The sequence below is a fragment of the Protopterus annectens genome, chromosome 12.part0 (assembly GCF_019279795.1).
Source record: "Protopterus annectens isolate FY-2018-M chromosome 12.part0, PAN1.0, whole genome shotgun sequence".
Taxonomy (NCBI): domain Eukaryota; kingdom Metazoa; phylum Chordata; order Ceratodontiformes; family Protopteridae; genus Protopterus; species Protopterus annectens.
In genome coordinates, this window is record NC_056746.1 from 321039699 (window position 1) to 321065722 (window position 26024).

The 26024-nt window shown below is 44.7% G+C and overlaps 1 protein-coding gene across 1 annotated transcript in view; it reads right to left on the bottom strand.

Moving 5' to 3' along the window:
* Positions 1 to 26024, bottom strand: part of RBBP6 (RB binding protein 6, ubiquitin ligase) — a 2624906-nt gene that overhangs the window by 1293437 nt on the left and 1305445 nt on the right. The gene's annotated exons all lie outside the window — the stretch shown is intronic.

Here is a 26024-nt window from a genome sequence, read left to right on the forward strand (position 1 = left end):
AATCAATTAGAAGCAATTATAAGGAGTATAACAGCAGCAATCATATTTATACATACATACATAAGCATGAAAATTAAAATTAGATACATAGAATAAAAAAAAATCTTTTACGATATTTTACAGTTAGAATGAGCCAATACATTAGTAATAATTACAAAATAAGACACAAAGGTGAGAGTTGCATCTTTTACTATTTTATCCAGTTAGATTGTGTACACGTTCAGGTTGACAGTAGTAGGAAAAACAACAGCGTTGAGTGGTAAGATATACAGACTAAGTATAAATACAAGTGTCAAGATGGAGAAAGAAAAAAAAATTATACAAAATTGTGCCTAGCAGAGTTTTAGTGCCCCTATATGTATAGGTACTGAGAGGCCAAGTGTAGAGGTGACATTGTGAGGAAGCTGGAAATTAAAAATAAAGTTGCAGTTCCTCTTAGCAGTATAGTTCTGAAACAGAGACCAGGAGATTAGAGAAGAGGGTGGATATGGTTGGGGAGGTTAGTCCGGGGGGTGAACATAAACACATCCATGTGAGTTTTGGGTGTTCTTTGAGTAGTCTTTTAAATGCAACCTTTGAGCCTGTTGAAGTAATAGCAGAGGGCAGAAGTTCAAGTTCTACCTATATAATTAGGGAAGAGGGAGTCCCTCTACTGTGTTTTTGCTCTTGGTGACCTTGATTAGATTATCACTACAGCGTAGTTGTCTAGGGTGAGTTTGTAGTTTTAGTAGGTTGGGCAGTGCTGGAGTTTTATCTGGTAGTGTAGTAGTTTGTGTGCAAAAGAAAGCTGATGAAACAACAGGAGATTAGGAAATTCAAGCCAGTCAAGCTATTTTAGGGAATAACAGTGGTGGGATCGGTAGGGGGCACCAGTAGCAAATTTGGCAATTTGATTGTAGCAGGTGTTTAGCTTGATAATTTCTGTTTTGGGTAGGTTGGTAAAAATGGGCGAGGCCTAGACTAGAGTAGAGAGGAGGTGAGTTTGAATAATTGTTCACCTGGTGATTTGAGTTAGAAATGTTTTATTTTTATATAGACTGCCCAGTTTTTTGTGGATGCTTTTAATGGTTCGATTTATATGCAGATCAAATTTGAGATCATCAATGATTCCTCCTAGTAGTTTAGTATGAGTGTCTGGGGAGATAACAGTCCCATCCCTTGGCACAATATTAAATGGGCTGGGTATTTTGGTTGATTTGTTCGGACTAATTAGCAGGTTTGTTATTTGGGGGATTTAGTATTAGGTTTATGTTAAGAAACAAGGTTCCGGTAGTTTGGAAGACTTGTTGGGTGATTGAGAGGAGTTCCTGAGGATCACTGGCTGAACAGACTAGCGTTGAGTCATCAGCATATTGAATAACAGTTGCATCTTGACAGATGCTGTGAAGATTATTAAGGAAAATGGAGAAGAGGAGCGGTCCTACAATGGACCCTTGTGGGACTCCTGTAGTGATGGGTAGCAGTGAGGACAGGTTGTTGTCCCACTGAACTGCTTGTTGTCTTCCCTGTAGGTAATTCTGAAACCATGCTAATGTATGGTTACTAAGGCCAAGGTCAGTAAGGGCTTGAAGTAGTTTAGGATGGTTGACCATATCAAAGGCCTTTGACAGGTCCAACAATATGGCAGTTGTTAGGTTGCCTGTGTTTGTTTTGGTTGATGAAGTTTGTGAAAGAAAGGGCAGTGGTGGTGCTGTGAGAAGATCGAAATCCATGTTGGGTGGGAGATGAAGTTGGTTGTTGAGAAGGTATGGCATGAGTTGAAGTACACATTTTTCAAGTATTTTAGCTAGTGCAGACAGGAATGCAATGGGGCAACAGTTAGTGGGGTCGGTGGAGGCACCCCACCTTTGTGGAGGGGGATGATACAAGGATGTATTCCAGATAGGTGGAATACTGTTTTCTGAAATAGATATGTTTAGAAGGATGGATACTGGGAAGGCAATTTCACTGGCAGCCAAATGAAGGTATTCAGCAGGGATGCCATCAGCTCCAAGTGTAGTAGGTTTAAGTTTGTTTAGCAGCCTTTTGATATAGTTGGTAGGGATGGGTTGAAATTAGAAGGTTGTTTTGGGTTTATGTATAGGCATGGAACTATCAGTGGTGGTGGATGTGGACAGTTTTTGAACAAGGCTAGAGATTGTTTCCATAAATTTGTTGAAGGTATCTGGTACATTTGCGATTTTGCTAGTGGAAGTAGGAGATGGTGTGGAGGGTTTGCCGATGTGGAGTAGTTTATTTATTCCTGCCCAGAATTTTCTAGGATTGTTTTGTAGCTGTATGCAATAATGCTTTTTATCTAGGACGACTGCTTTTTTTGTATCCTAAGTTTTTGGAATTGTTCCTTAGCTGCTGGGCTTTAGTAGCTCTCCAAAATTGATTCTTCAATTTTCTAGTCTAATGTTTGATTGGATGACGTGAGAAAAACTGTAGAGTTTGACATGGTTAGTGGGGTTTTTGGCTCAACATGTGTTCCAGTTGATATTAAAATCAGAGGATGACAGTTTCCTGGGGCAAGTTTTGACTTGTCCATTGTAAGAAGGCTTCTACAGTAGGGATATTGTTATCTGTTGATAGGTAGCAGGTTATAATATAGACTGATTTTTTTGTCGCCAAGTTTGAGTTTAGCTAGGAGTTGTTGAGTATTATTACAGGATGGGATTTGAATATTAATAGTGGTTGTTTAGGTTATTTTTATAAAGTAATGCTACTCCCACACCCCCTTTGTTTAGACAGTCTGTCATGGTGCAGGACATTGTATCCAGTAGGGAGGAACTCATTCTCAATTGCTGTGGGCTTTAACCAGGTTTCAGTAAGACACAGTATTGTCAGGGGAATAGGTGGCTAGCAATGCATGCAGTAAATGTACCTTATTGTTAATGCTCCGAATATTTAAGCTCAGGAGTAACAGGCTGGTTTTTGAAAAGTCTAGTAATGGGTAGTTAGTTGGAGTAGAGGGATGACAACTGTGGCAGCCTGTAATGAGTCAGGCCCTAGATTTGGGTGCATGTCTCCTGCCAGGATCAGCTGGTGGTTTATGTGGTGTAAGAAATTTGTGAGTTTAGTTAGAATGGTAATATGTTTGTACCTGGTGTTCTAGGAGTAGTTGAGGAGAGTCTGACTTAGGTGCTTCAGTAATGTGATGGTACAGGCTTGGGGATATGTGTAGGCTGTAGTGAGGAGTGTGAGGATTACAAGTGGAGGTATGTTTTGTTCGGGTTGCATAGGTAGTAGTAAATGTGGTAAAGTAGGAGGTGTGGTAGTGTTTTAAAGTTAGGATAAAGAGGATAGCTGTATTACTTGTGAGGATAGTGGTTAACTTGTTATCCTGTGAGGGTTTCATATTTGTACGTGGGGGAGGGGGTATGGGGATGGAGTTTGATGTGGGATAGGCTAATGGAGGGTTGAGGGTATGGGATGTGGTTAGATGTGGGATAGGCTAATGGAGGGTTTGTGGTGAAGGATATTCTAATTTGTGATTGGCTGAAGTATTGATGAGAGGAGATCAGCCTGAGTGTTAGTGTGCAAAGGTCCACAGGTAAGGAGCGTCAACAATCAGTAAAACACTTACTCAAGGAGCAGAGGAAATTCCCTTCATAAGGATGAAAAGGCTGTTTAAAAATGGCGCCAGTTGTTGAGGGAGAATAACTAACTTCAGAGAGGAAGTTGATCACAAGGGAGGGGCAGATGCAATCCAAATAGGAGGCAGAGGATTAAGGGAAATGTAGTCAAATACAGTAGCAATGGGACATAGACTGTAAAGGAAAGGGGAAAGAGAGGTTGAGGGAACATAAATGATCCCTGGGAACCTTGAGGCAGCCTACCAAACCACAGTAGAAACAATCAGTTAGCAATGTGTGCCTCAAGACAGTGGAGCAGTTAAGAGAAGGCAGTTCTTTGAAGTAAGAAACTTATGCAGGTAACAGCAATCCATCAATTGTTGCTTTATTAGTTCTGCACAGTTTTACAGCTCTTGGTATTAGCAGTTGCTAAAAAGAGAGAAGAATGAAGGGAGAAAGTTCAGGGGAAGGAGTAGAGGAATATAACACTATCTGAGTTAGTGAGTGTGCCACTAGTCAAATAAGCACTAAAGTGTTTCACTACACAAACTTGCCTAGTACACCAGGAACATTACTGAAACTAATAGTTTCCCTGCATGTGAGACTAACTTTTGTACATCTTGCCACCAGGAAGCTGCAAAGGTGTGGGAGATCCAGTTAAGCAGGGTTAGTCGGGTGTGCTTGTTGGGAATTTGAAAACAGCAGCTGGTATACCAGGAAGATTACTGAAACTAATAGTTTCCCTGCACGTGAGATGAACTCTTGTACATCTTGCCACCAAGAAGCTGCAAAGGGGTGAGAGATCCAGTTAAGCAGGGTTAGTCGGGTGTGGTCACTGGGAAATTGAGAACAGCAGTTGAGAAGCAGAGGAAATTCCCTTCATAAGGATGAAAAACCCCATCAGTTATAAAGAAGTCGAAAACTTGCAAAGTATCATATAAACACCAGTTACAAAAGTATGCTCACGTAGCTAGAAAAAGCACTGTGAAATAAGCAAATGAATTAAAATTCTGCAAATAATAAAACATTCCTTCCACTGTTACACAAAGTACTGCCCCGGCACAGGAACTGCTAAAGAAGACATCTTTTAAATAAACTGTTGGATCACACTTAAGATATTAAAAGTAAAATAAATACCATGGGCACAAGGCTATTATGACATCAGATTTTTTTTTTTTTTTTTTTACTTAAGAGTTCTTACAAGAACATTAAACAAAATACTGAGCAGATATACATTTCTGTCTGCTGCGTGAACTAATGTCACTGCTGCATGGCAGGTAGTTCTTCAAAATTAAAAGTTATGTACTTACCATAACTGGACATCTGTTTTGTCCATTTTCATTCTTAATCACTGATAGGTTACAGATCAGACCATCCGATCTGATTCAGCCGCATTTTCAAACTTGGATCCGAATCTCGAGCTCCTCCCTCTACTCATAATGCTCTACACCATCCCCTACTCCTCAGATTGAGTTGGCTGCCTTAATGCCCACTGGACAACAGAGGCAGGATAGACAGGAGGACAAACCTGGAACATGTGTGCTTCAAAGTCTTCTAGGAGTGACAAGGCCGGGGGATGGCTGGGAGGAAAGGTGAGGAAGAATGAAAACGGACAACACAGATGCCATGTTATGGCAAATACATAACTCAAATCAGATGTTGTCCTTTTCATTCTTCCTCAATGATGGGTCAGAGTCCCCAGCTATGTGACTCTTGGGAGGCCTTCAAGGAAGGATATGCTGGAGCACTGTCGAGCCAAAGGAAGCCCTGTCCAATTTGTAATGGGTAACAAATCTATGACTCTGACCAAGTGGCTGGAGCGCAAATATCAACTGACATTCTACTGGAAAAAGCAGATGAATTAGGCATAGATCTGGTGGAATGAGTTCTGGGAGGGTGAGGCAATTCCAAACCTTTTTGGGAATAAATCAATAAAATGTAGTCAGTAATCCGTTTAGCCAGGGTAACTTGGAAACTGAATGACCTAGGCAGTTAGGTGAGAAGGATAAAAATAGCTGGTTAGACTTCTTGTACTACTGCGTTCTGTGAAGAGAGAAACAACCGTCTGTGAACGTCTAGAAGATGTAGCATATATTCTCCTTTACTGGTAAAGTTTGGAAAGAAGATTGGCAATTGAATGGCTTGATTAACGTTAGTTTCTGTCGTCATTTTAGGCATAAAGGAAGTGTTGGTGCACAGAGAAACCCTATCCTTATGGAAAACAATGTAAGGAGGTCTAGCTGATGAGCCCTGGAGTTCAGAATTTCTTCTTGCTAAAGGTATAACCACCAGAAAGATAGTTTTGAAAGAAAGATTTCATATCACAATTGTTTGGTTGTTCAAAAGGTTTCAGAGTTAAACCCTGAAGAAAGTACAGTTGTGTACACTTACCATAAATGTAGATGTTAGAGTGTATTCACTGTTGCAGTCATCACATTTGGGTTACCTGCCTGCAGGTATCCCTTAGCCTGCCTGAATACCAGAGTCATGAGATTTCTGCGAACGCTGTCACTTCTTCCATGACGTCGGGTCGTCAGGGGTATAAAACATGCAGCAGGCACCATTACATCAGTTTTTCATGACCCAGATGTCAGGTGCCCCAAAATAGAAAGCAGTTACATGGTATGTAATACCCCAGCAAAAAACAAATACCAATGATATAAGATATGCCAGACAAAAAAAACAGAAGTCAAGAGAAGTCAGGGGGCTGGAGGGAGGGTAACCAGGACTGCAACAGTGAATACACTTGAACATCTACATTTATGGTAAGTGTACACAACTGTACTATGTTCTTCGTGTTTCACTGTTGCAGTAATCACATTTGGGTTGATTCCCAAAGCTAAGGAAGGGTGGAGGTAGTTATGAAGCATTAGGGCTGGCAATCAAGCCCTGTAAGACTGATGTGGCAAATCCAATTCTGGATTTAGAAAATATAGGCAAGTGGTAGTGGTTGGTGAAAGTGTGCACAGAGCTCCAAGTTGCAACTTCCAGGATGTCCCTGGTAGGGACTCCCCTGAAAAATGCTGTAGAGGTAGATGTAGCCCTAGTGGAATGAGTTCTGATCCCCTGTGGGGTAGGTTTCCCATGGTGCTTGTAGCAGAAATGAATGCAGTGTGCTATCCATTTATAAATGATTTGCTTTGAAATGGCCTTGCCCTCTGCCCCTGCAGCAAAGCTGACTAGCAGCTGGTCAGATTTTCTGAGAGGCTTAGTCCTGTCCAGATAGAACCTAAGCTGCCTGTGCATGTCCAGGGAATGCAGGATCCTTTCACCTTTATTTTGAGGATTAGGAAAAAAGGTTGGCAAATGAATGGACTGGTTGAAAGGCACATTAGACACCACTTTGGGAATAAAAGATGGGTTAGTCCTGAGGGAAACCCTGTCTGCATGGAAGATAATGAAGGGTTCCACTGCCATAAGGGCCTGCAATTCAGACACTCTTCTTGCTGAAGTGATGGCTAGAAGTAAAGCTGTTTTCCATGAGAGGAATTTTAACTCTGCTGTGGCCACAGGTTCAAAGGGCGGAAGTGTGAGCTTTTCTAATACAAAGTTAAGGTCCCAGGCTGGAGTGGAAGCTCTCCTGGGGGGTCTTAAATTTTTGGCTCCTCTCAGGAACTATTTCATCAGAGGATGAGAGAAGAGGGGTGGCTCAGTATTACAATGGGCTGAGATGGCAGAGGCATGAATCTTAATTGGAGAGAAGAATTGGCCTTTTGTGGATCATTTCTGTTAAGTAATCTAGAGGGTAAGCTGGGCAACAGTTGTGCCCATTCCCTGACACTGGCTCCAGGAACAGTATCTCTTCCATTTTTCTGAATAGGATTTTCTAGTACTAGGCCTCCTTGCCTCAAGAATGACATCCAGCACCTGCTTACTGAGGGTTGCTGGTGTTGAATTCAGGGGATTAGCCAGGCTGCAAGGTTCAGGGTCTGTAGCTGAGTGTGCAGAATCTGGCCCACCTGCTGGGACAGCAGGGAAGGAGTCTGAGGCAGGTGCCATGGTTGTAGCACTGTCATACTGCGCAAAAGAGAGTACCAGTGCTGGCGTGGCCAGTCTAGCGCAATTAGGATTGTCCTTGGCTTGGCCTGTTTGATTTTTAGTAGAACCTTCGAGAGGAGTGGCAGAAGGGGAAAGGCATAGACTGAGAGGCTTTCCCAGGTGAAGGACAGGGCATTCACTTTCCAAGCTTGGCTATGGGGAGTTCTGGTGCCTTTTTTAGGCAAGGTTCAAATGACAAATTCACCACCATAAACCGGTACAAGCAAGCAAAATCTGGGGATAATACTACTCAATGTTAGAAGTCTAAACCTCAAAATGCACTCACTCGAGGCACTCCTTAAAATGGAGAACATCGACATCTGTGTAGTGACAGAGACCTGGTTCAAAGCTCCAGAGAGCACCCCTGCATTACCAGGCTATAATTCATACCACAGCTTTCGGCCACATAACCCAGACTGAAGCACTAAAGGAGGAGGCGTGTCCATATTCAATAAGGATATCCACACCTCCAGGATAGTTGCACAGCATAATGCATCCGAGATTATCCAAGTGCAACTAACTCTGGGCAAGACCGCAATCCAAATTGTAGCTTGCTACAGACCCCCCACCATGCCCCAGGATTCCCACTCATTTCTTGATACACTGGAAAATATTAGGGTACAACCCAACGCCCTAATAAAGGGCCACTTCAACTACCTCAACATTAACTGGGAAAACTACTCATGTACCAACTCTTTTGCTCAGTGTTTTCTGGAATTCATAAATTCCAACGCCTTGGATCAACTTATTCACACCCCCACCAGGGGTAGCAATATCCTAGACCTAGTCATTACCAACATGGGCGACCGGTGTTCCAGACCAGAGGTCAATTCCTCGGTCAGATCCGACCACAAGCTAATCACCCTAGACATCCACATCCCGCCCCCACCCCCCATTAGGGAATCCACCGTAAGAAACTTCTCCAAAGCCAACTTCACACTTCTTAAGACAGAAGTGGCAAACTTCATGACACCCATGCAGACGGACAACAGAGGTACGACTGCTGAATCCTACACAAATGCACTTTATAAGCACTTACATGAATGCATGGATCGTGCTAACCCTAACAGAACCAAGATGCTATGCTCCAAAAAAGGGAAGCCAATCTGGTGGTCCTCTGCCATAAACAAACTCTACAACAGAAGAAAGAAACTGTTGCAAAAAAGAGTAAAATCCCATGACTGGAGGAGCTCCCTGGTCAGCCTCAGTAAGAAGCTGAGATCCCTCATAAAATCCTCCAAAGCTAATTACGAAAACAAAATTCCCACTGACTCTAAAGACAACCACACAAAGCATTCTACAGCTGTCAAGAATCTCAGTGGCAACACTCAGATCTGCTCTGAGTTACAGCACAATGGCACTAAATATACAGAACCAACTGATATTGCCAACATCCTGGCAGACAGGTTCAGTGCTAACTTTATCCCCCTCTTACCCCCCCCCCCCCCCAGAAGGCCCATCTCTATACAGGAAGAATGCAAAGTTCCTGTAATCACGGCTGCACAGGTAAAAAAAAAACACTCTCCAAAGCCAAGAACATAGCATCCACGGGACCTGACAATATCCTAAGCTGCGTTCTACATGAACTACAGAACGAACTGGCACCCCACCTAAGTATCATGTTCAATCATAGCCTCACCTCAGGCTTTGTGCCCAATGAATGGCACACCGTGACGGTTATCCCACTCCACAAAAGGGGAGCCATGACGGACCCCAGGAACTACCGCCCCATTAGACTGACGAGCCTGGTCTGCAAGGCCATGGAACGTATCAACATGGCACTGAAAAACAAAGACAGACCCCACCCAGTTCGGGTTTGTAAAAGGCAGATTACGTCTCATACACCTGCTAGACTTCTTTGAAGCAGTCACCAAAGCCATAGATGAGGGTAAGGTGGTTCACACAGCCTATCTAGATCTCGCAAAGGCTTTCGACACCAACCCCCACTCTGGAATTATAGATAAACCTCACTAAACTAGATATGAATCCCTATTGTCACAAGATGGGTTGCCAACTGGCTCACAGACAGAACCCACACTGTGAAAGTAGCAGACTCCAAATCTGACTTCAGACCAGTGACAAGTGGAGTACCAGAGGGTTCAGTCCTGGGTCCTCTACTGTTTGGTATCTACATCTCTGAAGTACAGGCTAGCAAAGTTTGCAGATGACTGCACACTGGGAGCCATAATCAAAACTCCTAATGATGTGGACATCCTACAAAAGGGCCTCACTGAGACAGATGCCTGGTGTAAAAGCCATGGCCTGAAGCTCAATGCCAAAAAGTGCACTGTCATCACCTTTGGCAAAAACTCTGTACCCATAAACTACCACATAGGTGGTAGTCTACTTAACACCAAAAGTGTGATGAGACCTTGGGACACAGGTGGACAGTAGTCTCTCCTTTGATAATCACATCACCACAGTAGTCAGGAAATCCTATGTGGCACACCTCATCACAAAAGGTTTCTCATCCAGAAAAAAAGAGGTCATTGTTCCCCTCTACTCATCACTCATTAGACCCGTTATAGAGTACAGCGCCCCTTTTGGTATGTACCTCACAAGACATCTACAACAACTGGAGATGCCACAGAAATACCTCACAAAGAGGATTACTGGCCTCAAACAGATGCCCTACACAGACTGTCTCAAAAAACTCCAGCTTTACTTCGTCGCATATCGCCTACTCAGAGGCGATCTCTGCCTAACATACAAAGCTATGTCAAACCCAGAGCTGTTGGACATGCTCCACTTAAAGAAATCCCAATCCCTCCAAGCTACACACTGTAAGGACCTAAACCTTGTCACCACAACAAACAGAACATGCTGGAGGGATAGATTCCTGTCCCAGAGACTTCCCATACTCTAGAACAGACTACCTATCTATGTCAAACAGAGCTTCTCATTATCACTCTTCAAGAAAAATCTTGATGATTGGATGGGAAATTCACCCCGGGGATCACTTCTGTGGCTCTGCTCGACAGGGGCACAGGAAAATAATTTTCTTGGGTGGTGAAAGTCAGGGTACCTTTTTGGCTGGGCTTATATAGGCCCTAGGACCAATAGTCTAGTACCTACCTATGAATTGATCGTTCTAGGGGAAGCAAAAAGGTCCACCTCTGGTGTCCCCTACCTATTCCTCAAAAGCTTGAATATTTTGGGTTCCAGTTTCCACTCGTGTGGGTCCATGAGATTTCTGCTGAAGTCTGCCAGTATGCCAGTGAATTTAGCTTGCCTGGCAGGAACCGAGCTTGTAAGTGCACTTTGTTGCTCAAGGCTGTGTTCCACAGAGCAATGGCTAGTCTGCACAGTGGTAGGAATGGGTTCCTCTCTGCTTGTTTATGTACCACAGAACTGTGGTGTTCTCTGTCTTTACCAATAGTTGTCATGGAAGAATAAGGCCTTTGAAGGCTGTCAGAGCATTCTGTATAGCTAACATTTCTTTTTGATTGATATGCAGGTGCATTTACTTTGAGTTCCATTTGCCCTGAATGCACTGCCCTGCCATGTGAGCGCCCCACATGCATAGTCTGATGCATCTGTTGTTAGGGTTTGGGCGGCAGGGGGTAGAGTGAAAGAAAGTCCCTTGTGGTTGCAGGCGTCTGCCCACCAAAGGAACTCTGTCCTTAGGCAAGGAATGTAAGGAATTATTGTTTCCAGGTCCTGAGAATGTTGACACCAGAGACTTTTTAGGTATCATTGAAGCTTCCTCATATGCAGTCTTGCACATGGAATTAATAGAATGCAAGAGGCCATGAACCCTAGGGCTTGTAGATAGCAGAGTTTTGGTGGCCAGCAGATTGAAATAGTTTGTCAAATAAATTTGTTTCTCTGGAGTGAGGAATGCCATCTGGGAAGTTGTGTTCAAGCTTGCTTCCAGGAATACAATCTGTTGACTGGGTACCAGTTGTAATTTCTTTTTGTTGATAGTGCACCCCAGTGAAGTCAGAAGTCGCTTTACAAATGCCAGGTGCTGAAGTAGCAATTCCTGACTGTCCGCCAGAATCAGGCAATCATCCATGTATGGGTCAATTTGAATTCCTCTCTGCCTGCAATATGCAATGGCTGGAGCTAGGCACTTTGTGAATACCCTGGGCGCAGTAGGTAAGCCAAAGGGAAGTGCAGAGAAATTATAGTGCATAGAGCCTGCTCTGAAGCATAGGTATTTCCTGTAAGATTCCCTTATGGGGAGGTGCAGATAAGCTTCTTTTAAATCTAGGGTTGCTAGCCAGGAGTCCTTGACTAGCATAGGAAGCAGCTGTTGGAGAGTTAGCATTTTGAATTTTGGAATCACCAAAAAGGTGTTGAGAATAGACAAATCCATGATAGGACGCCAAGAGTTTTCTTTTCTGGGGACAAGAAAAGTACAGTTTTGTACCTACCATAAATGTAGATGTTAGAAGATCCACATTGCTGCAGTCCTTACATATGGGTAGTCCGCTGTCCTCGGTCGGCCCGAATACCAAAGTATTAGGCTGACGTCGGTCAAGGCGCTTAAGACTGACATCAGGACGTCAGGGTACAAATGCGCATGACCGACGTCATATCCTCAGTCTTTTCTTGCCCCAGATGTCAGAAGGCCCTAAAAAGAAAGGCCAAAACCAAAAGACAGCAAAAAACAACCAACCACCCCTGCACTAATCCTATTTACAATACTTACAATATTCACAACCCAAACCACACAACCGCCTCTAACTACAGAGGGGAAGGAGGGAGGGTAAATTGGACTGCAGCAATGTGGATCTTCGAACATCTACATTTATGGTAGGTACAAAACTGTACTATGTTCTTCATCTCACATTGCTGCAGTCCTTACATATGGGTAGAATCCCAAAGCAGAGGTAAGGGAGGATGGCAAAACTATAAAGCATTAGGAGCTGCCAAAATGCCCTGTAAAATTGCAGTGGCAAAACCAGCCCTAGATTTAGAGTAAAGTGGAAGGTGGTAATGCTTAGAGAAAGTATGCACTGAACTCCAAGTAGCTGCCTCCAAAATATCTTTAGTAGCCACCCCCCTTAAAAAAGCTGTAGAAGTGGCGGTAGCCCTAGTGGAATGAGGCCTAATCCCAGCTGGAATCTCCTTACCATGATGGGAATAACAGAAAGCAATACAAAAAACAATCCACTTAGAAATAGTTTGTTTTGAAACAGGCTTGCCCTGAGAACTCAAAGCAAATGAAACAAATAACTGCTGAGACTGCCTGAACCCTTTAGTTCTGCTCAAATAATATCGCAACTGCCTGTGTATATCCAAAGTGTGCAAAATCTTTTCCCCTTTATTTTGGGGGTTTGCATAAAAAGTAGGCAAATGAATAGTTTGGTTTAAAGCCACACTAGAAACCACTTTAGGCATAAAGGAAGGATTAGTACGCAAAGATACCCTATCCTTATGGAAAATTAAGAAAGGCTCAACCGCCATAAGGGCCTGTAATTCAGAAACCCTTCTCGCAGAGGTAATGGCCAACAAAAAAGCAGTCTTCCATGATAAATATTTCAACTCGGCAGTAGCTGCGGGCTCAAAAGGTTGTAGAGTGAGTTTCTCCAACACAAAATTGAGATCCCAAGCAGGAGTAGGAGCTCTACGTGGGGGTCTTATATTCTTTGCCCCTCTAAGGAATTGCTTAAACAAAGGATGAGAAAACAAAGGTGGGTCACAGTCATAGTGAGCAGAAATTGCTGCAGCATGAACCTTAATAGAGGAGAAGGACAAACCTTTGTCCAGTAACTCAGTAAGATATTGAAGAGCCACACTTAAATTAGGCTTAGAAACATCAAATTCCTTTGCTGTACTCCAAAATAAAAATCTCCTCCATTTATCTGCGTACACTTTCCTTGTACTAGGCCTTCTGGCCTCCAAAATAACATTCAAAACTTGCTGTGGAAGCTGAGACCCTCCAGGGTTAAAACAGAATATGCCAGGCTGTTAGATGTAGAGAGTGAAGTTTGACATTGAGTAAATGACTGTTCTCCTGAGACAGCAGGTGTGGAATCAAGGCAAAGGCCATGGAGGCTCCTGCACCAGACTTCTCAGTAATGGGTACCAGTGCTGTCGAGGCCAATCTGGAGCTATTAAAATCATCTTTGGCTTGTCCTGTCTGACCTTCAGGAGTACCTTTGGGAGGAGAGGCAGAGGTGGAAAGGCATACACATGAAGATTGCTCCAATTGAATGAGAGAGCATCCACTTTCCAGGCTGTGGGATGAAACCTTTTGTGCAAAACTTTGGCAGCTGGTAGTTTAGTGGAGAAGCGAACAGATCTATGTCTGGAGTTCCCCATAACACTGTCAATTTCTGAAATACATGAGGATCCAATTTCCACTCGTGGGGATCCATAATTTGTCTGCTCAACACATCTGCTAAGGAGTTCTGTGCTCCGGCAGAAACCTTGCCTGAAGATTTAGCTGTAAACTGAGAGCAGTCTCCCACAAAATCATTGCTTGTCTGCATAGAGGATAAGAATGCGTTCCCCTTGCTTGTTGATGTACCACATGACAGTTGTGTTGTCTGTTAGAACCAACACCTGCCCTGGAAGAAGTAAATCCTTGAAAGCTATTAATTCAAATTGGACTGCTAACATCTCCTTCAAGTTGATATGTAGATGTTGAAGTCTGGCAGGCCACGTGTCTTGTACCCACTTTCCATTTAGATGAGCTCCCCAAGCTTTGTCTGAGGCATCTGTCGTTAGAATCTGACTCGCCTCTGGCCGGGTCACAGAGAGTCCCTTGTTTAGGTGACATTCCTGAGCCCACCACAAAAATTCCTTTTGAATGCAAGGTATTATCTGAATGACAGTGTCCATATCTTGGCAGTGCTGTGTCCATACATTTTTGAGATACCATTGTAGCTTCCTCATATGCAGTTTGGCATTGGGAAGTACCAGAATACAAGATGCCATGAACCCCAAGGCTTGAAGGACTGTCCTTGCAGTCAGCCTGGACTGACGAGACAATTGATGGAAGTAAAGAGAAAGATTCTTTTGTTTGTCCGGGGTCAAAAAGGCCATCTGGGATGCTGTATTCAGTCTCACACCCAGAAAGCACATGTCCTGAGAGGGTACTAGACTGGACTTTATTTCGTTCACAGAATACCCCAGGCATCTTAACACTGCTATCACATACTGTAAATGATGAAGAAGTTCGTCCTTTCCTTGGGCCAGAACCAGGCAATCGTCCAAATAAGGATAGATTTGTATTCCTCTTAGCCTGAAGAAAGCTATCACTGGAGCCAGAACCTTCGTGAACACTCTGGGCAGTAGATAAGCCAAAGGGCAATGCAGAGAACTGATAATGAGAAGTCCCAGCCAAAACGCAGATACTTTCTGCAACTGAGCCTGATAGGAACATGAAGGTAAGCCTCCTTGAGATCCAGAGTCACCATCCAGTGATCTTTGCCCAGCAGAGGTAAAAGCTGTTGTAACGCCAACATTTTGAACTTGGGAATGTCCAGATATGTGTTGAGGATAGATAAATCCAAGATTGGTCTCCACGTGTTCCCTTTCTTTGGTACTAGGAACAGGCGAGAATAAAATCCTAGGCCCACTTCTGGCAGAGGGACCGGTTGTATGGCCCTTATTTGAAGTAGCAGAGAAATTTGTTTGTGAGCCTCTAGTCTTTGCTGAGGAGGAACGTCCGGCATGCCCTTGAAAGGAGGCAAGGTATGGAAATAAAACTTGTAACCTCAGTGTATGATATCCAATACCCATTTGTCTTGGGTAATCAAATTCCAATTTTCCTTGAAGAGTGCCAACTTTCCTCCCAAAGGTGCTGCCAGGCAAGAAGGATCTGGCAGCTGAAAAGGTAGGTCATTGGGCCTGTTTACGAAAGGACTGGCCCCTGCCCTCACCCGAAGATTGTGCAGGTGAACTCCCAGTTCTAGGTCTGAAAGAACTCTGAGCTCTGCCCCTACCACGTCTAGATCTACCCCTAGACTGAGAATCATAAGAAGGATACGTCCACCCCTTAGCAGGCCAATTCCTACTAAACTTCGGAGGCTGAACTTGCAAAAAATCTTTAACAGCCTGCATAGACTTAGCCTTGTCTTCCATTTTCTTCAAGACTGACTCCACAGGTGAACCAAACAACACATCAGACTGTAAAGGAGCATCCAAAATCCTTGTTTTAACATGGTCAGATAAATTCTGATCCCTCAGCCATGCGTGCCTGCGAAGAACTGAACCAGTGGCAGCCACCCTAGACGAGGCCTGTACAGAATCAAAACCACATTGTAAAGAATGCTTACCCACCTGTTCAGAAACATGCACCAAATCTTGTAATTCTTTACACTCAATGCCTTCCGCCAGAGCATCCACCTTGGACTTCAATTGAGAAAGAAGATAACTTTGATATTTCAACATATGAAACTGGCAATTCAAAGCCCTCATAGCTAAGGTAGAAGATGTATAGACTTTCTTTCCCCATCTATCCAAAGCTCTGGCCTCTTTATCTGGAGGAACCGGATTTTTTACAACAGAGGCCTTGACACCCTTAGGTCCCTGACTAACAGTTTCTGGGTCCACCCTAGGACTCTTATAAAGATATTTATGAGCCTCAGGCACCCTGTAATACCTATCCGGTTTAACAGGAGCAGGAGGCAGAGAATCAGGATTAAGTGAAGCCTCTGCAAACACATCTTCCACAACATCCAGAACAGGGGGTATTAGCCAAGGGCCTATGCTGGGGTAAAAGCAAAAATTCCCTAAGCCTTTTCCTGGAATCAGAGAAGTCCTGACCTTCCCACTTAAAATGTTCCCTCATGGAATGAAGAGTCTCTGAAAAGAAAAATCCTCTGGAGGAGAAGCAGAAGGAGTCGAATCATCTGCATCAGAATCAGAATAAGGAGAGTACTCCTGCAAGTCTTCAGCCAAGACTCAGAAACATCCGAAGCCTGCTCAAAACTTCCCAACTCTGGCTCCACCCTAGGCCTCTTATCAGGAGGGGGCAAAGAACCTCTAATCAGAGTAATCAAATCTTCTGCCATTTTAAGCATGTGCTTCTTGGGCACAGACCCTGCTGCACTAGGAGTGACACCAACAGAAGCTAAACCTGGCCTGCCTCTGGGAGAAGCCTTGGAAACAGAAGGAGAGGGCCTAACCACCCTAGGAAGGGAGGGGAGTACAGTAACCTGAGAAGCCCCTTCAGCCTGACCTGCCTCCTGAGAGGCCACATCCTGCAATATCAAAGTCTCCCCCTGGGACTCCAGAGAAGCCTCCGTCGGAACCACCGGTTCCACTGACACCTCCAAAGAACTGGCGTCCGGAACGGACGACTCTTCTTGCCTGGGTTTAACTGCTTTGTCCATGCGCTTCTTCGAAGAAGCGGGCGCCGGAGAATCCGATGGCATATTATAATTGCACCGCTTCCCGAAGACCAGCCTAGCACAATCTAACCTTCGCTTAATAGTGCGCTTATTGAACCTAGCACAAAAGCGACACCCAACAACGTCGTGCTCAGGCCCCAAACAAGGAATACACAAAGAATGATAATCCCTATGCGGTATCTGTTTCCCACAAGAAATACAGTTATTCACTTTTTCTGACATCCGGTAAAACACTGAGGCAAGAAAAAACCAAAATATTCCCCAACGGGGTACTTAGCCAACTTTGATTCGGTCTGAAACTCCGAACTCGAAAAATTTCAGAACGCCGAACGGCACTTGCAACGCTGCTTCTGCATTGGACCATGCGGCAAAAAAGACTGAGGATATGACGTCGGTCATGCGCATTTGTACCCTGACGTCCTGATGTCAGTCTTAAGCGCCTTGACCGACGTCAGCCTAATACTTTGGTATTCGGGCCGACCGAGGACAGCGGACTACCCATATGTAAGGACTGCAGCAATGTGAGATGAAGAACATCAGTCTGGAGTAAAAACCTTGTCCCCTTTATTCTGCTGGGACAGGTTGAATAACCTTGATACTGAGAAGAGAAAGTACTTGCTTTTGGGCCTCTGCCCACTGGTTTGGGGGGAGGTCTGGCCATACACCCTATGGATGGGAGTGAGTGGAACTGGAATCTGTATCCCTGGGAAACAATGTTTAAGACCCATTTGTCTTGGGTAATGTATTGCCAGTTTTTGGTATGCAGTGCAAGTTTCCCTCCTAAACGTGCAAGCACTTGGGCAAGGCTTGGAAGAGTTAAGGATAAGTCATTTTGCAATTTTACCATAGGATGGAGGTTTACTACTCCCTGTTTTGGACATGGGAGCACTCCATTGCTTACATCTATGCATAACCTGAGACTGAAGTCTTGGTGGTCTGCTGCCCCTGGGTTTGGGCTGAGAAGGCCTGGAAGGGACTGGAAAAGACCAGTTTTTTGAAGGCCAATGCCTACTGAATCTAGGTGGCTGTACCTGTAAGAAATCTTTAACAGTTTGCATAGATTTAGCTTTCTCCTCCATTCTTTTGAGGACGACTTCTGCTTTATTACCAAATAGACGCTCTTGATTTAATGGTGCATCCAGTAATTTTGCTTTGACATGACCTGGCAAGTTTTATTCCTTAAGCCAAGCATGTCTTCTAAGAACAGACCCAGTGAAAGCAGCCCTGCAAGATGCTTCTAAAGCATCAAACCCACATTGCAAAATACGTTTGCCAACTTGGTTAGCAGAATGCATTAACTCTTGTAAATCTTTGTGTTCTGCACAATCAATAATCAACATTTTTTTGTTTAATTAGCTCCATAACATGCTGCTGATACTTTAACATAAGAAACTGGCAATTTAAAACCCTAATGGCAAGCGTAGCAGAGGTAGGGTTCCTATTAGATGACCTAAGACACATTCTTTCGAATGCGTCTTGGTCGAACTTGAAAAGACGAAAAAGCAAAATGACGAAGCGGCATATAAGCTAATTCTTTCTCTGGGAAAAAAATTGTTTGTGTGCATCCATTACTTTGCCGTTTTCGTCACTGTAGTGTGATCTCGGAGTTGGTATATTTAAGTAGGGGAGGTGTGGGGGCACAGCCCCCCACGTCGAGGGGTGTGGGGAGTGAAGCTTCCCACTTCATGTTATGTTTTAAGTGGTTTTTTTTTTGTTTTTTTTTTTTGGAACAGCAATTTTTTTTCCTTTGGAAAAAAATTGCTGTTCTAAGTGTTCCAGTTTGTAAGCTTTCGCTTACATGGGGTGGATAAACCATCGTTCGCTTTTCTAAGCGTTCAATGATTTAATATAGACCCCCAGAGGTGTATACCTTTTTTCCCCATCTGTCTAATGCCCTGGAATCCCAGTCCGAAGGGGTAGGATTTTTGGCAGTTGCAGCCTTAATGCCTTTAGGGTCCCTGGGAAATGGTCTCTGGATCCACAGTAGGATTCCTAAAAAGGAATTTGTGGGAGTCAGGCACTCTATAGTACCTGTCAGGTTTCCTGGGTGCTGGAGGCAAGGTATCAAGGGTAAGGCTGGATTCCAGGAAGACATCTACAATTTCCAGAACAGGAGGGATAGCTAGAGGCCTGTGCTGAGGCAAGCTTAAAAATTCCCTGAGTCTCTTTTTGGATTGAGAGTAGTCCTGGCTCTCCCAGCGGAAATGTTCTCTAAGGGTGTGCAGAGTTTCACCAAAGAAAAAATCTTCTGGAGGGGAAGCAGAGGGAATGGAATCCACTGCATCTGAATCCTCACAGGCAGATAAGGGTATGTCCTGGAAATCAGAAGGATCAGAGTAATCAGATTCCTAATTAAAATAATCAGAAGAAAAATAATTTCTGGGTCTTTTTGAGGGGGAGGCTGACTTCCCCTAATTAAAGTAATGAGGTCCTCAGCCATTCTAATCATTGGTTTTTGTGGCATGTGGGCCTTAAAATGCGCTTTGGTTGCCGGTTTCCTACGCGTAGTACGAACTGTAGGCCTGAGAAATTCGGTATTTTTGGTTTGAAAGGAAGTTGTCGGTTTAATATGAAAATCGGAAAACCTGAAAACACCCTCAGAAGCTGGTGCCTACACAGCGGCTCCGGACCCATCCAAGTTAGAGACATCTGCAGGTTCCATAGTCCAAGAAGCATCTCATAGCTGACTCCAAATCAGACTGCCGACCTGTCATGAGTGGAGTCCCACAGGGTTGGGTCCTGGGTCCTCTCTTGTTTGGTATCCACTTCTCTGAAGTCCAGGCGAACATGAAGGGACTTTGGCTGACAGTTCACAGACGATTGCAAGTTGGGAGCTATTATTAATTCCCCAAGTGATGCCCACATCCTACAGAAAGGCCTCACTGAGACCAATGACTGGTATCAGAACCATGGCCTTAAGCTCAATGCCAAAAAATGTGTAGTCATCCCCTCTGGGGAAAAACTTGGTTCCCATGAATTACCACATCGATGGTAGTCCACTGAACACAGGAGTTATGAGAGATCAGGGAACACAGGTTGACAGCAAACTCTCTTTTGACCACAACATTGCCATTGTGGTCAGAAAGTCCTTCTATGTGGCACATCTCACTAAGGGTTTTGCATCCAGGAAGAAAGAGGTCATTGTCTCCCTCTACTTTTCCTTCATTAGACCAATCAGAGTACAATGCCCCACTTGGCATGTACCTCACTAGACACCTGCAACAACTGGAGAGGCCGCAAAAGTACCTCACAAAGAGGATCCTAGGCCTTAAACACTTGTCCTATATGGACAGACTAAAAAAAACTCCCAACTATTCTCTGTCTCATATCGCCTACTTACAGGCAATCTCTGCTTAACTTACAAATCCATGTCTGATCCAGCTTGTTAGAAATTCTGCATCTAAATAAATCTCAATCCCTCTGCACCACACGCTCCAGAGACGTCAACCTCAATACCACACTCAGCAGAACAAGTTGGGGGGACAGGTTCATAACCCAGAGACTTGCCCATGCTATGGAATAGACTTCCCTTACATGTCAAACAGGGCACCTCACTGGCCCTCTTCAAGAGGGATCTTGATGAGTGGATGGGAAATAGAAAATTCACCCTGGGGATCACTCCAGTGATTCTATTTAAAGAGGCACTGGGAACTAAGGTCGGGTGGCACGATGCCAGGGTAATCCTCTGGGTAAGGCTTGTAAACGCTCCAGGGGCATTAGCCTAGTACACACCTATGAACCTATACGGAGTCTTTCTAGCAGTAACATGGGGATAATGGATGCCATGTAGCCCAGGAGCCTGAAGTACTGCCTTGCGGTCAATTCTGTGGTCTGGAGGACCAGAAGTAGGTGTGTCAAGCTCTCCACCTTTTGGAAGGGGGAGGTAGGCTTTCATGTCTGTACGAATCCTGCACCCTAAGAAGATAATGTCGAGTAGGTTCCAGTTGGGATTTTAGAAAATTTATATTAAATCCCAGGAACTGCAGGAGAGTAATGTCAACTTGTAAATGTTGCAGGAGGGCCTGTTTGCAGTCTGACTGAATGAGCAGGTTGTCTAGGTAAGGGAAAATCTGGATTCTTTTTGTCCTGCAGAAGGCAATACCTGGAACCAGACACTTGAAGACTCTGGGTGCAGTGGAAAGCCCAAAGGGCAAGGCAGAGAATTGAAAGTGAGAGGTGCCCACAGAACAGGTATTACCTGAAATTGGGCGTTATAGGTATGTGAAAGTAGGCATCCTTGATATCTAAGGTGGCCTTGAACCCTTGGGGGAAGTAGGAGCAGAAAGAGTTGGTAAGGTCAGCATCCTGAAGGTTGGTACCTGAAGGAAGAGGTTGAGTAGGGAGAAGTGCAAAATTGGCCTCCAGGGACCATCTTTTCTTGGAACCAGGAACATCCTGGAGTAGAATCCTCTTCCTTTTGCAGACAGTGGAACTGTTTGAATGGTGCCTTGAGCCATAAGGTTGTCTAGCACTGGCTGCAACAGGGGAAGCTGTTATTTTGGTGACTGTGGGATACACCTTCTCTTTGGAGGCATGAGCCAGGTCATAAAGTACCTGTTTTCTATTACAGAAACAACCCATTTGTCTGAAGTGATAAGTTGCCACACTTGGAGACCATGAGAGACGCATAGAGAGGGATAGAGGGAGAAGATGGGGTCTCTAAGCATGGCAGGTAGTCACACACTACCTGCCCTGTCTTGAATGGGCAGCCTCTGGCTAATAGATGATGAGGCTCTGGTAGTAGTGGGTTGCTTCCTGGAGGTTTTCCTAGGCCTTGTGGAGGCAGCAGGTCGAGAGTGCTTCCTAACAAATTGTGTTTTTGCTGGGTAATTTCTTTGGACATTTTGGAATAGGAGAAACCAGTAGGTGTTTTAAATCCTGAATCTCTTTCCCTTTTTGTTGCAATGACTTAAGTCAGCCACTTTTGTTCCAAACAGGGCTGTATTGTCTGAAGGAGTATCAACCAGCATGGCTCTAAAGTCATCTGGTAGAGGCTGGAGGCGTAGCCAGGAATACCTCCTCAATGTAGATGTTTATGCTGCTGACCTGGCTGAGGCCTCAGCAGCATCGTAACTGCACTTGACAGAGTGCCTGGTAACCTGAGAGGTAAAGGCAACTAGGGAAGACAATGAAGTGTTGGCAGCAAAATCACGGGAGTCAGACAATTCCTTTGAGATCTTCAACAAAAAGGATAAGGCATACTTAGCCATGTGCGTCTTGTAATTATCTCTGAAACTGCCTTCCAGTTTATAGCCTGCTACAGACCACCCTCCCAAACCCAGGAACCCCACTCGGCGTTCCTGAGAACACTGGAAAATATGAAGGTCTCTCCAAACACCATTATATTGGGTGACTTCAACTACCCTAACATAGACTGGCAGCACTACTCTAGCTCCAACACCCTAGCCCAAAGGTTTCTAGAATTTATAAACTCAAATGCTATGGAACAACTTGTTGCCACTCCCACAAGAGGGGAAAACATAATGGACCTGATCATCACCGACATGGGGACTCTATGCTCCAGACCAGAAGTGTATCCCTCACTGGTAAAATCAGACCATAAACTAATCTCACTAGATATTCACATCCCGACCCCAGCCCCTGCCCAGAAAACCACAGTGAAAAACTTCTCTAAAGCAAATTTCACACTCCTCAAAACCGAGGTGGAATCCTTCAAAGCCCCCGGGGCCTGTGGAATATTCGTCCCAGACCGAAGAATCCTTTATAAACGCATTCTATGAACACCTTCAGGAATGCATGGATCATGCAATCCCAAATAAAACCAAGACCCAATCCTCCAAAGTTAGGCGTCCTGTCTGGTGGACCCCAGCCATAAACAAACTATACAATAGAAGGAGGAAGCTACTACATGATAGAGCAAAATCCCAAAAAGGGAAGGCATCTCTGATCAGTATTAGCAAAAAACTACGGGCACTCATAAAATCGTCTAAGGCCAGCTTCGAGAGAAAAATTGCACAGGAAACTAAGGATAATCACAAGGCTTTCTTTAGTTATGTTAGGAACCTGGGTGGGAATTCCCAGACATGCTCAGAATTGGTCAAAAATGACAAAAAATACACCAAACCCACAGACATTGCCAACATCCTAGCTGACAGGTTCAGTGCAAACTTCTCCCCCCCCTTCCCTACCAAAAGGGCAAATATCTTTCCCAGCAGAGTGCTGCCCCCCTGACATCTCAGATGCTCAGGTAAGAGCCGCCCTCTCCAAAGCAAAAAACACAGCATCAATGGGACCAGACGGTGTCCCGGGCTGCATCCTACATGAACTCCAAGAAGAACTAAACCCAAACATAAAACTACTGTTCAATCTCAGCCTTACTACAGGATATGTACCCAAAGAGTGGCGTACAGCAACAGTGGTCCCTCTCCACAAAGGTGGTGCCTCAACAGATCCTGGAAACTACCGCCCCATAAGCTTGACTAGCTTGGTCTGCAAAGCTATGGAAAGGATCATCATGGACCTCATAAATAAAGATATTGGGGACCTACAGACACTGGATCCTACCCAGGTTCGGCTTTGTTAAGGGCAGATCCTGCCTCTTAAACCTGGTCGATTTCTTTGAAACAGTCACAAAGGCCATTGATGAGGGGAAGGTGGTCCACACAGCCTACCTGGACCTTGCAAAAGCCTTCAATACAATACCCCACTCGGGCATTATAGATAAGCTCACCAGCTTAAATATAAACCCCTATGTCACTAGATGGGTTGCAAACTGGCTCAAGGACAGAACCCACATGGTTAGAATTGCTGGAGCCATGTCAGACTCCAAACCAGTTACAAGTGGCGTCCCACAAGGCTCAGTCCTGAGACCTCTCTTGTTCGGTATATATTTCTCGGAGGTACAGGCTAACATGGAAGGACTGTGGCTGACCAAGTTCGCAGATGACTGCAAACTGGGTGCCATAATCGACTCTCCAGTCGACACAAGCATCCTACAAAAGGGCCTCATAGAAACAGACAACTGGTGCCAGAGCCATGGCCTCAAGCTAAACGCCAAAAGTGTATAGTCATCCCTTTGGCAAAAACAGTGCCCACAAATTACCACATAGGTGGTAATCCATTAAGTACGGAAGAAGTAATTAGAGACCTGGGGACCCAAGTTGATAGCAATCTCTCATTTGACAACCACGTGGCCAAAGTGGTTAGAAAAACATTTTATATAGCCCACCTAATCATGAAGGGATTCACATCTAGATCAGGGGAGGTCATAGTGCCTCTTTACTCATCCCTCATCAGGCCCATAATTGAGTACAATGCCCCTTTTGGGATGTACCTTACCAGACACCTGCAGCAACTGGAAAGACCCCAAAAGTACCTCACCAAGAGGATCAAAGGGCTCAAACATATGCCATATGCTGCCCGGTTAAAGAAACTCCAGCTCTACTCAGTGGCATACCGCCTGCTCAGAGGCGATCTGTGGCTGACGTATAAAGCCATGTCCAAGCGGGAATTAATGGACATGCTGCACCTCAGAAAATCCAAATCCCATTGAGCTACGCAATCGAGAGACTTGAACCTCAGCACTAAAATAACTAGGACATGCTGGAGGGACAGATTCATAACCCAGAGGCTCCCTTCACTCTGGAATAAAATCCCAGTCCAGGTTAGGCATAGTCCCTTCATTGACTCTCTTCCAGAGGAATCTTGATGAGTGGATGTTAGATGGTAGGTTTACCCCGGGTATCACTTCTGTGTGACTGTTAGACAGAGGCACAGTATACTAACCTCGAAAAAGGGAATTTCAAAATTAATTTAAAATGGGTGGCGAAAGCCAAACACACTCTGGCTAGACTTATAAATGCCCTAGGGCAGATAGCCTAGTATGAACCTATGAAAGCCAGAGTAGCAGAAGTGTATATTTTCTTACCCAGATGTCCCATGGTTTTACTGTCAATGGCAGCAGGGAGGAGGGTGGCAGAAGGCAATAATTTTGAAGCCTTATCAGTAGAAATGGAACTAGTGGCAGTGTCTGCAGCAGGACACTTAATTAGAAACTCAGCAGTCTCAGGGACTTTATAAAACCTGTCAGGTCTGCATGGGGCAGAGGGCTGAGAGTCTTGGGTCAGGGATGCTGATGAGAAGGCATCCAGAAAAGAACGCAAAATGGGCGGAACAGAAGTAGGGGTTGGGGAATCCATCTGAATGAAGTCATAGTACCTTTTTTGTACCTCTGTCATTTCAGATGATTCCCACTTGGTGTTCCTTCATCTTAATAATAGTCTCCTCAAAAGTTAAATTCTCTGCTGGGGAGTCAGGCTCAACAGATTCTTCCATATCCCAGGGGAGAAGGCAGCTGGGATGTACATGAAAGGGATTCCACAGAAGAAGAATCAGAGAATTCCTCCTCTTCCCTCTGGGAGGGATCGGATGTCTGAGGACTAGGTCTCAGTATATGAGGAGGGACAGTTGACATCCCTAGAGTGGTAGGAAGATCATAAAGAATAAAGAAGCTTTGGCTGAAGACCTGCCAGTCCGGGGTACTTTCAGCATCAGTAGACAAATGCTTCCCCCCCCCCTTCCTTTTGAGAGACGGCCTAGCAGGCATCTGAATGGAAGAAGGCCTAGTGTCAGGCGACTGTAAGGTAATGAAGGGATCCGACGGACCTACTGAAATCTCAGGTTCCCCCTGGCATCGGAAAAGCCTCTGTGGACGTGCCCTCCACACAGGATTGTGTGGCTTCAATGTAGGTACCTCCTGTATACAAAGCGGCGGAGCAAGAGTCTTCAACCAGGTTGTCGGCCACAAGTGACAGCTGGACGAATGAGGAGCTGTGGTAGTAGTAGGCCGGACAGTCTTGGCCTTTTTTGGTGGTTCGGCAGGCAAGTCGGCGGAATCCTCCATACCAAAGCTGTTTGAGACATTGGTCTTTTAGGTATAGGCTGAGTGCATGGAGATGTCTGCAAAGAGTTTAGCCAAGTGCCTTGGACCATTCTTCCCTTGGGAGACGTCCGTGGTCACTGTGGCTATTGGGGTGGGGGGAGAGAACAGCCTGCCCAAAAACAGATTGCTTGACTGCATCCACCACTGAACATGATGTTTTCGAATTGAAACAAGTCTGATGTGGACAGATCATTGGACCTTAGCAGTACAGTGGTC